We start from the raw sequence: 13,208 nt of genomic DNA on the forward strand, positions 1-13,208 counted from the left end.
AATAAAAGCAATTTACTGCAAACCAACAGCCCATATCAAATTAAATGGAGACATACTTGAAGCAATCCCACTGAAATGGGGAACAAATCAAGGATGCCTACTCTCCCCATATCTATTCAATATAGTACTCAAAGTGCTGGCTAAAAAAATAAGACAACCAAAAGAGATCAAGGAGATACAAATTGGCAAAGAAGAAATAAAGGTATCACTATTTGCAGATGATATGATAGTTTACATAAGTGACCCCAAAAACTCTACCAGAAATTTCTCCAGCTGACAAACACTTCAGCAAACTGGCTGAATATAAAATTAACTCAAATAAATCAGTAGCTTCCTTTATACAAATGATAAACAGGCTGAGAAAGAAATTAGGGAAACAACTCTCTGCACAATAGTCACAAATAATATAAAATATCTTGAGGTAACTCTAAACAAACAAGGAAAGACATGTATAACAATAACTTCAAGTCTCTCAAGAATGAAATCGAAGAAGATCTCAGAAAATGGAGAGATCTCCCATGCTCATGGATTGGCAGAATTAACATAGTAAAAATGGTTGCCCTACCAAAGGCAATCTATAGATTCAATGCAATCTCCATCAAAACCCCCAACACAATTCTTCAAAGACATGGAAAGAGCAGTTCTCAAATTCATCAAATTCATCTGGAAAAGCAAAAAACAAACAAACAAACCAAAAACCAAAAACCAACAAAAAACCAAAAAACCAAACCAAACCAACCAAACAAACAAAAAACAAAACAAACAAACAAACAACAACAACAAAACCCAATTCTTAACAATAAAAGAATGGCTGGAAGAATCACTATCCCTGACCTTTTACTTTACTACAGAGCAATAGTGATAAAAACTGCATGGTATTGGTACAGAGACACACACATTGATTAAACACATTATCAGTTTCTCAGGCTGCCAGTTAAGAGAACAAAATGCTTCATGCTGACTTTGTTTCTAGGGGTCTGGGAGACATATTGAGTTGGGGTCTTACACTCTCTTCTATCTCTTGTATTCCATTGGTGATGCTTACATCTATGACACCCGATCTCCTTCCTAGATTTTCTATCTCCAGGGTTGTCTCCCTTTCTGATTTATTTATTGTTTCTATTTCCATTTTTAGATCCTCGATGGTTTTGTTCAATTTGGGTTTTTGGTGGTTAGCTTCTTGAGTTCTTTATATATTTTGAATATTAGCCCTCTATTGAATGTGGAGTTAGTAAAGATTTTTTTCCCAATCTGTAGGTTGCTGATTGGTCTTATTGACTATATCCTTTACCGTACAGAAGCTTTCCAGTTTCATGAGGTCCCATTTATCAATTCTTGATCTTAGAACATGAGCCATTGAAATTCTGTTTAGGAAATCTCCCTCTGTGCCAATTAGTTCAAGGCTCTTTCCCACTTTCTCTTCTATTAGATTCAGTTTATCTAGTTTTATGTTGAGGTCCTGATCTACTTAGACTTGAGCTTTGTGCAAAGTGACAAATATGAATCTATTTTCATTTTTCTACATACAGATAGCCAGTTAGTCCAGCACCATTTATTATTTTTTATTTTTTATTTTTTAATTAGGTATTTTCTTCATTTACATTTCAAATGCTATTCCAAAAGTCCCCCAGACCCTCCCCCCCACTCCCCTACCCACCCACTCCCACTTTTTGGCCCTGGCATTCCCCTGTACTGGGGCATATAAAGTTTGCAAGTCCAATGGGCTTCTCTTTCCAGTGATGGCTGACTAGGCCATCTTTTGATACATATGCAGCTAGAGACACGAGCTCCGGGGGTACTGGTTAGTTCATATTGTTGTTCCACCTATAGGGTTGAATCATCCCCATTCTTATGGTACTTACTCAGCTTCCCCTTTCTTTGTGGTTTCTTCCTTTAAATACCCCCTCTCCCAGCTACTCGGGGCACCACAGTCCTCTATCCCTGTGGGGTGCACAGGCTGCACGACTGTGGGCCCAGGGGCTCTTGAAATAAAAATACTCTTGCTGTTTACATCAAGACTGTTTCTCATGAGTGATTTGGGGTGTCGCCTCTCCTGAGTCAGAACATGGGGGTTCTCACGTTGTGGGTCTTTCAAGAGAATCTCAGGTGCAGAAGATACCACAGAAAATATTGACACAACAGTCAAAGAAAATGCAAAATGCAAAAGGCTCCTAATCCCAAACATCCAGGAAATGCAGGACAAAATGAGAAGATCAAACCTACAGATAATAGGTATAGAAGAGAGTGAAGATTTCCAACTTAAAGGGGCAGCAAATATCTTCAACAAAATTATAGAAGAAAACTTCCCTAACCTAAAGAAAGAGATGCTGATGAACATACAAAAAGCCTACAGAACTCCAAATAGATTGGACCAGAAAAAAATTCCTCCCATCACATAATAGTAAAAACACCAAACACACTAAACAAAGAAAGAATATTAAAAGTAGTAAGGGAAAAATGTCAAATAACATATAAAGGCAGACCTATGAGAATTATACCAGACTTCTCACAAGAGACTATGAAAACTAGAAGATCCTGGGCAGATCTCATACAGACCCTAAGAGAACACAAATGCCAGCCCAGACTACAATACCCAACAAAACTCTCAATTACCATAGATGGAGAATCCAAGATATTACATAACAAAACCAAATTTACACATTATCTTTGATAATCCCAGCCCTACAAAGGATAATAAATGGAAAACCCCAACACAAGGAGGGAAACTATACCCTAGAATAAGCAAGAAAGTAATCTTCTTTCAACAGACCCCAAAGAAGATAACCACACAAACATAAAAATAACATCAAAAATAATGGGAAGCAACAACCACTATTCCTTAATATCTATTAACATCAGTGGCCTCAATTCCCCAATAAAAAGACATAGACTAAGAGACTGGATATGTAAACAGGACCCAGCATTTTGCTGCATACAGGAAATGCACCTGAGTGTCAAAGACAGATAATACCTCAGAGTAAAGAGCTGGAAAACAATTTTCTAAGCAAACGGTCCCAAGAAACAAGCTGGAGTAGCTATTCTGATATTGACATTCAAAGTTATCAAAAAGGATAAGGAAGGACACTTCATACTCATCAAAGGAAAAATCTACCAAGAAGAATTCTCAATTTTTCACATCTATGCTCCAAGTGCAAGGGTACCCACACTGATAAAAGAAACTTTACTAAAGTTGAAAACACACATTGAACCCCACACAATAATAGTGGGAATTTTCAACACACCCACTCTCCTCAATGAACAGATCATGGAAACACAAACTAAACAGAGGAAACTCAAATGATTGAGAAGCACCTAAAGAAATGTTCAATATCCTTAGTCATCAGGGAAATGCAAATCAAAACAACCCTGAGATTCCACCTCACACCAATCAGAATGGCTAAGATCACAAACTCAGGTGCCAGCAGATGTTGGCAAGGATATAGAGAAAGAGGAACACTCCTCCATTGCTGATGGGATTGCAAGCTGATACCACCCCTCTGGAAATCAGTCTGGCAGTTCCTCACTAAATTGGACATAGTACTACTGGAGGACCCAGCTATACCACTACTGGGCATATACCTAGAAGATGCTCCAGCATGTAATAAGGATACATGTTCCACTATGTTCATAGCAGCCTTATTTATAATATCTAGAAGCTGGAAACAACCCAGGTGTCCCTCAACAGAGGAATGGATACAGAAAATGTGGTGTTCTTTGTATCTTGATGGGTCTTGTTAAGACCCTGAATACAGTAATTATGGGACCTTTGTTTATGCTTTGTTCCTTAACTACTCAGTTTATGCTTTGTTTGTTTCTTGACTACTTTGTTTATAACTTAGGACTGGCCATATTGTTTGTATGTATCTAGAATGATATAAAAGCAGACTGGAAAAGGATAAACCCTCTTCAGCCTCAGAACTGGCTGTTATAATGTTGTCTAATTGTCTTTTTCTTTTCAATCCTCACTCTCTCCCTGGAGACCCCACTGGCTGGCATTACTGTTTACAACTTTTCTGGACTCAGCTAACCTTTCCTGACTTTAATTCCCTGAACAGCTTTCACTGATTTATCTATACTCCTGTCTGAGTCTGATGGCTTTTTTACTCTTGTCTTTTAGCCAAGTTTATGGTGAGAAAGAACAGAAATATGTAAAAAGAGAAATTTAGCCAAGAAAGATATTTGAGCCCAGTTAAAGTTGTGAGCAAAGTTCTCACGACAAAGGAGCCACAGTAGTTAAAGGAATAAGCAGGGTTAAGGAGAAGCCTTACTCTCTGCATTGAGACACTAGGAAAGGCCTGCTGAGGGCAAAGGCCTACCCAACCAAAGGCTTTAGGGTATGAAAATGGAGATTCACGTGAAAAAGAATGCTTAAACAAAGAGTATTCATGCAAGGGTTTCCTAATTCAAAACAGCTTCTGAGGAAAGTTTGTCCCTAGATTTGGCTACCAACTACACAGGTCACTATAGTTGTGGTGAGAGAGGCCAGGGTAGATCTGTGCTAGCTGCAAAACTTGATGTTACTGTTCATGTGGTACTGGGTTTTTAGGCATGCGAGATACAAGAGTTGGTACAGCCTTTATGGAGGCCTTTACCAAGGTTCAAGGGCTACCCACACCCACTGGACTCCAGATGAGGTCACCAGAGTCCTGGATGGTGGACAATGCAGGGTTTGGAGTTTCCCACACTAGGTTTCAGTCTCTGGTCGGCGGTTATCTGTTATTTCTCTACTCTTTCCTTTGGGAATGGGAATGTTTATTCTGTGCCATTTTATGTTGGAATTACGTAATTTCGTTCCCGACTTTACAGGTACTCAACGTAAAGAGATTGCTTCGCATCTCAGAAAAGACTTTGGGCTTCTAGACAGTGTTGGAGCTTTAAGACCTTAAAGACTTTGGAATTGGATTTGAATGCATTTTCACCATGAGATGGCAATGAGCCTGTTGGGGCCCAGGGTTAGGATCCTATGGTTTGAGTGTGAAATGTCTCCTGTGGGCTTATTTTAAATAAACACTTGTTTCTAGCTGGTAGTGATATTTCAGAAGGTTGTGGAACCTTCTGGACATGGGGTCTAGATGGCCCAGGAGAGGATCAGATCTGGCTCCAGTTTCAGCCTGAGCTCGCTGGCCAATCACTAAGTTATGAGCAAGTTGCCTTCTCTCCCGCTGCAGTGGACAGGGCTGTCCTCACTGCTGTGATCACTGCTGTACTTTTCTCATCCTGAGACTGGTTAAAACAAGTGGCCCTTCCCCTAAGTCACTTCTGTCTGGTATTTTGTCCTACCACTAAAAATATATTCTTTTTTTTCCTTTCATAAATTTTTATTATTTAAATGTATTTTATATACCAAACATTAATAATATTATTTTGAGAATCAAATAATGCATAAACATTTGTTCAACTTTTATATTCATATCTTTTCATATCCTAAAAATATCATTAATGAATATTGAATACTATCCATAACTGAGGATCCTATACCTAATGTTGAATATTAAATTGTTTCAAAACATACAAAATATTCTTTGGGAATTAAGCATAGTAAAAAATGAATGGCCCTTCCCTTAAGTTGCTTCTGTCTGGTATTTTGTCCTACCACTAAAAAAAAAATATTCTTGATGAAGCAAAATGAAACTAAATTTAATGTATAAACTCCTAGAACAAAAACAAATGGAAGTGGAAATATCCTAATATTCAAATAAGTTTTGTGCTCTAGATAATAGCATTATACTGCGGTTGACCTCTTGTTCTTGATGGTGATACTTATATAAGATGCTAGCATTAGACAAAGCTATGAGGAAATGATAAGTTGTTTCTGTAACATTTCCTTAAGCCTGAAATTAGTTAAAAATAAATTGGCTTTGGATTGTTTGAAACAAGGTTTCCTGTGTAGCTCATGCTGGCCTGAAGCACAAGATCTTCCTTTATATGTATGCACCACCATATCTCGCTTCAAAGATCAATCTTAGAGCCACAAGAACTAAAACAATTAACATTATGTGTACCATTATCGGTGCATAGAAAGTACAGCACTACCTAGAAGGAATTTGTGTGTGTGTGTGTGTGTGTGTGTGTGTGTGTGTGTGTGTGCATGGATGTACAATTATGCATGCCTAGATATGTGCAGAGGCAAAAGGAGCTCAGGTGTCCCGCTCAATCTCTCTGCCTCATTTCCTCTAGAAAGGACCTCTCACTGAACCTAGTGTTCCCATTTTCCCCTGGATTCTGGCTGGCTAGTGAAGAAACTAGATTGTTTATGCTCATAATCACACCCATCTTTTACATGGGTCCTAGGGATCTGAACTTAGGTCCTCATGTTTGAACACCAAACACTATCCACTGAGACATCTCCCTACCCAGGGAGATCTTGAGAATCATAATCAGAAGGGTCTGGAGAGTTGGTTTAATGTTTAAGAACACTTGTTACCTTTCCAGAGGACTCAGGTATGATTCCCAGCACCCACATGTTACATGAAGGAGGGCTGAGGGGAGACAATCTTCTCTGTACCTCCAGTCCTAGGGGATCGTAAGCACAGACATGCTGTGGTGCACAGACATATATGCAGGCAAAATATTCATACACATAAAATACTTTTTAAAAAAATTATTTTTACCTCTAGTGCAAATATTGCATGTATAAGATAAAACAGATGAATAAAGTAACATCTCTAATACCAGAAGAGGGTCTTGGTGTTGGACTCTCACTCTATCAATAAATCAATTCAAACAGAAGTAAAATGGGGGGGGGGGTGATACTGCACTAGACTGAGAGATGCACAAAACTTCCAAGACTTAAAAGAATCTCAAGAGATGTAACTAAGTTAAATGAGTAACTTTTTGTTATTAATTTTGACTCTACAGGATAATTACAGTTTTTTCTTAGGTAATAGAAGAAATTAGCATTTTGGATATTGAATGACATTAAGGAATTAAGGACAAGATATGGCATTGTGATTATGCAAAAAAACCTATTTGCATAGTTCTCTTTTTCTTGTTTTGAGATGAGGTCTCATTGTGAAAGTTGACGTTGATCTAGTGGTCCTTCGGCATTGGCTTCCCAAGTGCTTGGAGTACAGCTGAGTGCCATCACACTCTGCTTATTCACATATTTCTTTTGAGATGCACATTGAATTATTTAGAGGTGACATATGTGACATGATCTCTGAGTTTGATTTAAAATTCTCTAGCCATATGACATGAAAGAGTAGACAGGATAAAACTAATGCACAGAGAGAAACTGGGAGCTGGGCACCTGGACTCCCCCCTTTTGCATTTGCCTGGAAAGTTTTATAATAAAAAAAATCTTAAATGGTTTGAAAAAGAATTATACTATGGTAAAATGAAGAAAACCATTAGGGGTAACAGAATACAGGAACAGCAGAGGAATAGGGCAGCTACTGTCCCTTGGGCTGAGAAAGGATTTCGAAAGAAGTAACCAATTTGGAAGTGCATCCATCTCTCTTACTGATAGCTAGGTTTTCTAGCAGAATAGAGGACTGGCCTACACCATTGACTGATGAAGTTTGTCCCCTTGCTCTGCCTGCAGGGCTATCAAGTGGGAAATTGAAGGCTGGAGTTCTGGGAAGCAGCTCATTGGGTTCTGAAAGAACTAACAGGAGAGGCTCAGTGGGGTGCCGCTGAGACTTCTTGGTAGGCAGCACCCCCTAGTGTGCCAGTACTGAAGGGAGGAGAGGGAGGGAGGGACAGAAGCCTTCAAGCTTACTTGTTAAGAGTTTATCTCTTCAGTGAAGCGTCTCCTAGACAGACTCTTCCTTTTCTTCCCATAAACTTCCCAGGATGTAACACCTCAATATCATGGTCAGTTATTCATCTACTCCTTCCTTGCTTAAAGTGCATTTTAAATAACAGAACTAGACGTTGCAGGTATCCTAGTTAGATGTGATTGAATGAACATCTTTTTGTTTCTGCTGCCTGTCCCACACCCTCTAAAATGACAATTATGTCAAACTGTACAAACACACAAGGACAAAGACACTGGGCAAAATGAAAACAGCGACCACCTTCTGAAAGCCATGGAGCAGATGCAAGAGTGGAATCTGACTTAGTGGAGTGGTGTGGGGCATTGGGCTCTGCACAGACAGGCTGGCCTCCAGTTGAGCTGAGGTCTGAACCCCGGAAATAGTGATAATTCACCTATGTGACACAGTAGGCGTTCCCTTATGCTCCTGGAACTCTGGCCCCTGCCTAAGTTGCCTCCCCCCAACCCCCAAACACACAAGAGAAGTATGGCTAGAAGTCACGTAGGCAATGGCTCAAGCTTCTGACCTTCAGGCTAAACTCCTCCCCAGTTACCTAGCAACAGTGAAGACCATAAAAAGGGCTGCTCAGCCCCACCTTGCTCTCTTACTTGTCTCTCACCCCTTTGTTTTCTTACCTCTCACTTCTCTCACTCCTCTCTCCTCTTTCCTCTCTCTTTGTCTTCTCCTCTCCTCTCCTCTCCTCTCCTCTCCTCTCCTCTCCTCTCCTCTCCTCTCCTCTCCTCTCCTCTCCTCTCCTCTCCTCTGCTCCCCCCTCTCTCTTCCTCTCTAGCCCCCTCCCTTCTCTTTTTTCCCCTGAATTTCTATAATAAAGCTCTAAAACCATAGAGAGTCTCTTCTCATCAAGATCCACTGTGCGCACACTCGCAGATGTTGGGAACCTCTTCCCTCATACCTCTCTCCTATAACTTTGGGACTTTAGCAAGGTAGCTCTGGGAATCCCAGGTAGGGCTGTCCCTTAGCCACCCCCCGAAGAATGGGCTAGAGGATGCCCACCCAGGAATGAGCAGAAGATGTATGGCAGTCCTCCCATGCCTGACTGACCAGAGAATAGGTGGAACTCTGGAGGGGCGTGGGTCTTTCTCCCTTCCCCCACTTCCCCAGGGCCCCCTTTTTAGTTCCCAACAGAATGGTAACCAGTAAACCATCAGTGAGGGAAGCGCAAGTGATGGGGCACTAGAAACCTCTGAATGGATAAAAGTGTCTGAGATAAAAATACAAGTCACAGTGGTGGGCAGGGTTGCTGTATTCACAGTGAAAATTCTGTGAAAGTCAATATGAAACATAGATGTCTTCTCTCCTTTCTCCAATTTGTTGTGGTAAATATTTAATATTAATTGAGAGTTTCTACCCATTAGTTCCCAGATAAAAGACACAAAACCTTTTTTACTTATGATAAGCCTTTAAAGCACTAGAGCTAGAACTAGAGGGCAGATATCTACCCTCTTAGCTATTAGCATCTACTCTCCTCTCAATAACCCCAAGTTATTTAATTTGCCATGTTCCAATTATTAACTTCAATTGGGTAGCCCTCATGGCCATGTTTTCATGACTCACCTACTCCATCTTCTCTCCACTCTCTTGCGGTCTCCTGCATTGGACTCCAAGCCCAGGAACCAAACCCTGCCCGTCTTCTGTCCAGTTATAGACTGTAGGCATCTTTATTCACCAATAAGTGATAACTTGGGGGAAGGGCAAGGTTACATAGCATCACTTGGTCTGCATGAGAATCTCCTCATCCTCAAGGCAGCCAGGACCAGTGTTTAGCCATGGCCAGCCTCTCTTTTTCTACCTTTTCTCCTTCCCCCTGCCTTTCTACAATAAAGCTCTAAAACCATAGACTGTCTCTGCTCATCAAGGCCCGTCATGCTTGAACGATGGGATAGGCTTTCCCCTAAGGAGCCCCATCTAACCTCCCGCTGGAAGGCCTTCCTGTGCTCCAGCCAGGAACTGGACCAAGGACTCTTGCCAGTGTGAGAACCATCCAGTGCTGCCCTCTCCCCCTGTTCTCTCCTCCTTTCTGCCCAGGAGCTGACCGAGCCGCCCCCAGGTACTCAATTTGTTCTTGGCTATTCCGTGATATCCAGCATGGGATGCTGGAGGCTGAGAACCTGGTACCTAGGGCTGCCCCCTTGTCCACCCCCAAGGGCTGGGTCCATAGTTTCCCACATGGCAGCACACGGGTTATCTCCCACTTCCTCTTTCCCCCACACCCACTGCCCCGCAGGCAGCCAGACTCACCTCTTCAGACATTCCCCACTGGAAAACTCATTAGCCTGAACTGGAGAAGCCTCCAAGTTTAAGGAACTCTTCAGACTTAGGCGGCCTCAGCCTCCCTCCTATCCTGTACCATCCCTGTTGTGGGTCTCAGAGTTTTTCCACAGTTTTATTTTATTGTGTTAAGATCACTCAAGGTGAAATGTCCACACAAAGTTCAAAACCTTTTATGGTGAGACAGTTTCATATGTGAACATGATGAATTTTAGTTATTACCACCAGCTATCCTTTCTTTCATCCGTCTGTCTGTTTGTCTGTCTGTCCGTCTGCCTCTCTTTTTCACTGGACCCTTTCTTCTTAGAAAGTCTCCATCTTGATTTTGTGTCTTTCTGTGTGTGACCCAGTAAGTTCGGTTAGTTTATTATTGCCTGAGTATGGGCAGGAGGTTACCTAATAGAACTTAACAAGCAACTTAACAGTGGTGACACCACAGAATGTTGACACCCCTCCCCCCAGAACTGTGAACCACTAATCAGAATATAGGGGATGGGAGGGGCTTCATGGCTCCTCCCCCATCCTTGATGAAATGTTGAGGGCTCTGATCTTTCGCAGATAACCACAGCCGCAATGAGTCAGGCATGTAATGGCTCTGGCATGCTTTTTCATTTAGGGCTAAGAACTCCATCGTCATTTACTGTAGACACTTGGGCCAGCTATTTCTGCATTAACTGCCATCCGCAGTAAAAAAAATCACTGATGAAGACTGGGTGAGACACTAATATATATGTATACACGTGAGTATTTTTGACACCATAACTGAGCTTTTTGACAGCATAACTGAGCACTGAGCAAAACAATGGTCGTAGGTTCCTCTTAGGGTCTATGGGCTCCATTAGCCACGGTATCTTCACCAATTTATCTAATCAGACACGAGTTCTTATCTGCGGAGCAGGTCTCAAACCGAATCAGAAAGTGATTGGTTACTACCATAACAGCCATGCCACATCTTGCCTGAAGGTTGCTCACTATTGTTGTCTACATGATTCACAGGGGGATAAGACCGTTGATCTCTTTTATATACCAGGAGCCAATACATTTTTATTGTGCTGTGTTATACAGCAGACTGTAAGAGCTTTTTTGTCTTCCTTAGCTGATATGGTATGATAGTCTTTGCTCTTAAACATATGATTTAAAGATCACCTCAGACACTCAAAGAATACCTCCAGAGAAAAGAAATGCATACAATTGGCAAGAAAACATCATTTAAAGACCTTAAGATCTACTGTTGATAGTAAAAGAAGATATAGCAGGCTCCCCTCCCTAGAAAGGAAGCTTTGAGGGGGGAAAAATACCATTTAAAAGGATGCTGTAAAAATGCAAAGATACCATAGCAGAAATTAAAAATACATAAAATGAAAATTAAAAAGAAAGCAGGTTCTGGGCATAGGCCAATGGCAGAGTGCGTGCTCTGTGTTCAATCTTCTGGGTTCAGTCTATAGCCACCCCTTAAACAAACCAAAGAAATGAACAAGACCAACCAACTAACTGCAACATCCTCCCCACACCTTCAAAAGCAGAAGGAAGAGAGGCAAGGAGACCTCTCCACTTTGAAGCTGCTGTCCCCACAGGTTACAGTTTAGAGTTGCAATGCTTTCTTTTCCCATTTCACCACTAAGATACCAGAACAGAGAAATTTCCCAACAGGCAGTGGAAACAATTCTTTATTCTGGAATTAAGTATTTCAACCTAAAACAACTCCATTAGATTGAACACCAACCTGTTCAGTTAGTCAGGTTGTTCACTTACCGACAAGATGGAGCCGCTGGTCTCCAGACCCTTGCTCTCTGTAACCACGTCCTTAAACCATCACCCCTCCCCAATCCTGATTAAGATCTCTCTTAAACTAGATTTCAAAATACCTCATCTTCCCCCTGCCTCTGAGAGACTACCAAGACAAGAGACTACCAAGACAGGGAAGTTTAGAAAATGTAGCTTTGTTATTCAGTAGGCTATTTTGGTAATGTTTGTTTGTTTGTTTGTTTGTTTTCGAGATAGAGTTTCTCTGTATAGCCCTGACTGTGCTGGAACTCACTTTGTAGACCAGGCTGGCCTTGAACTCAGAAATCCACCTGCCTCTGCCTCCCAAGTTCTGAAATTAAAGGTGTGTGTCACCACTGCTCGACTTATTTTGGTAATTTTTTTTATTATGTATTTTCCTCAATTACATTTCCAATGCTATCCCAAAAGTACCCCATACCCCCCCCACTTCCCTACCCACCCATTCCAATTTTTTTTTTTTGGCCCTGTCGTTCCCTTGTAATGGGGCATAAAAAGTTTGTGTGTCCAATAGGCCTCTCTTTCCAGTGATGGCCGACTAGGCCTTCTTTTGATACATATGCAGCTAGAGTCAAGAGCTCTGGGGTACTGGTTAATTCATAATGTTGTTCCACCTATGGGGTTGCAGATCCCTTTAGCTCCTTGGGTACTTTCTCTAGCTCCTCCATTGGGAGCCCTGTGATCCATCCAATAGCTGACTGTGAGCATCCACTTCTGTGTTTGCTAGGCCACGGCATAGTCTCACAAGACACAGCTATATCTGATTCCTTTCAGCAAAATCTTGCTAGTGTATGCAATGGTGTCAGCATTTGGAAGCTGATTATGGGGTGGATCCCTGGATATGGCAGTCTCTAGATGGTCCATCCTTTCGTCACAGCTCCAAACTTTGTCTCTGTAACTCCTTCCATGGGTGTTTTGTTCCCAATTCTAAGAAGAGGCAGTGTCCACACTTTGGTCTTCATTCTTCTTGACTTTCATGCGTTTAACAAATTGTATCTTATATCTTGGGCATCCTAAGTTTCTGGGCTAATATCCACTTATCAGTGGGTACATATTGTGTGAGTTCCTTTGTGAATGTGTTACCTCACTCAGGATGATGCCCTCCAGGTCCATCCATTTGCCTAAGAATTTCATAAATTCATTCTTTTTAATAGCTGAGTAGTACTCCATTGTGTAAATGTACCACATTTTCTGTATCCATTCCTCTTTCGAGGGACATCTGGGTTCTTTCCAGCTTCTGGCTATTATAAATAAGGCTGCTATGAACATACTGGAGCATGTGTCCTTCTTACCGGTTGGGACATCTTCTGGATATATGCCCAGGAGAGGTATTGCTGGATCCTCCGGTAGTACTATGTCAATTTTCTAAGGAACCGCCAG

Source organism: Mus musculus, chromosome 2 (assembly GCF_000001635.26).
Source record: "Mus musculus strain C57BL/6J chromosome 2, GRCm38.p6 C57BL/6J".
Taxonomy (NCBI): Eukaryota; Metazoa; Chordata; class Mammalia; order Rodentia; family Muridae; genus Mus; species Mus musculus.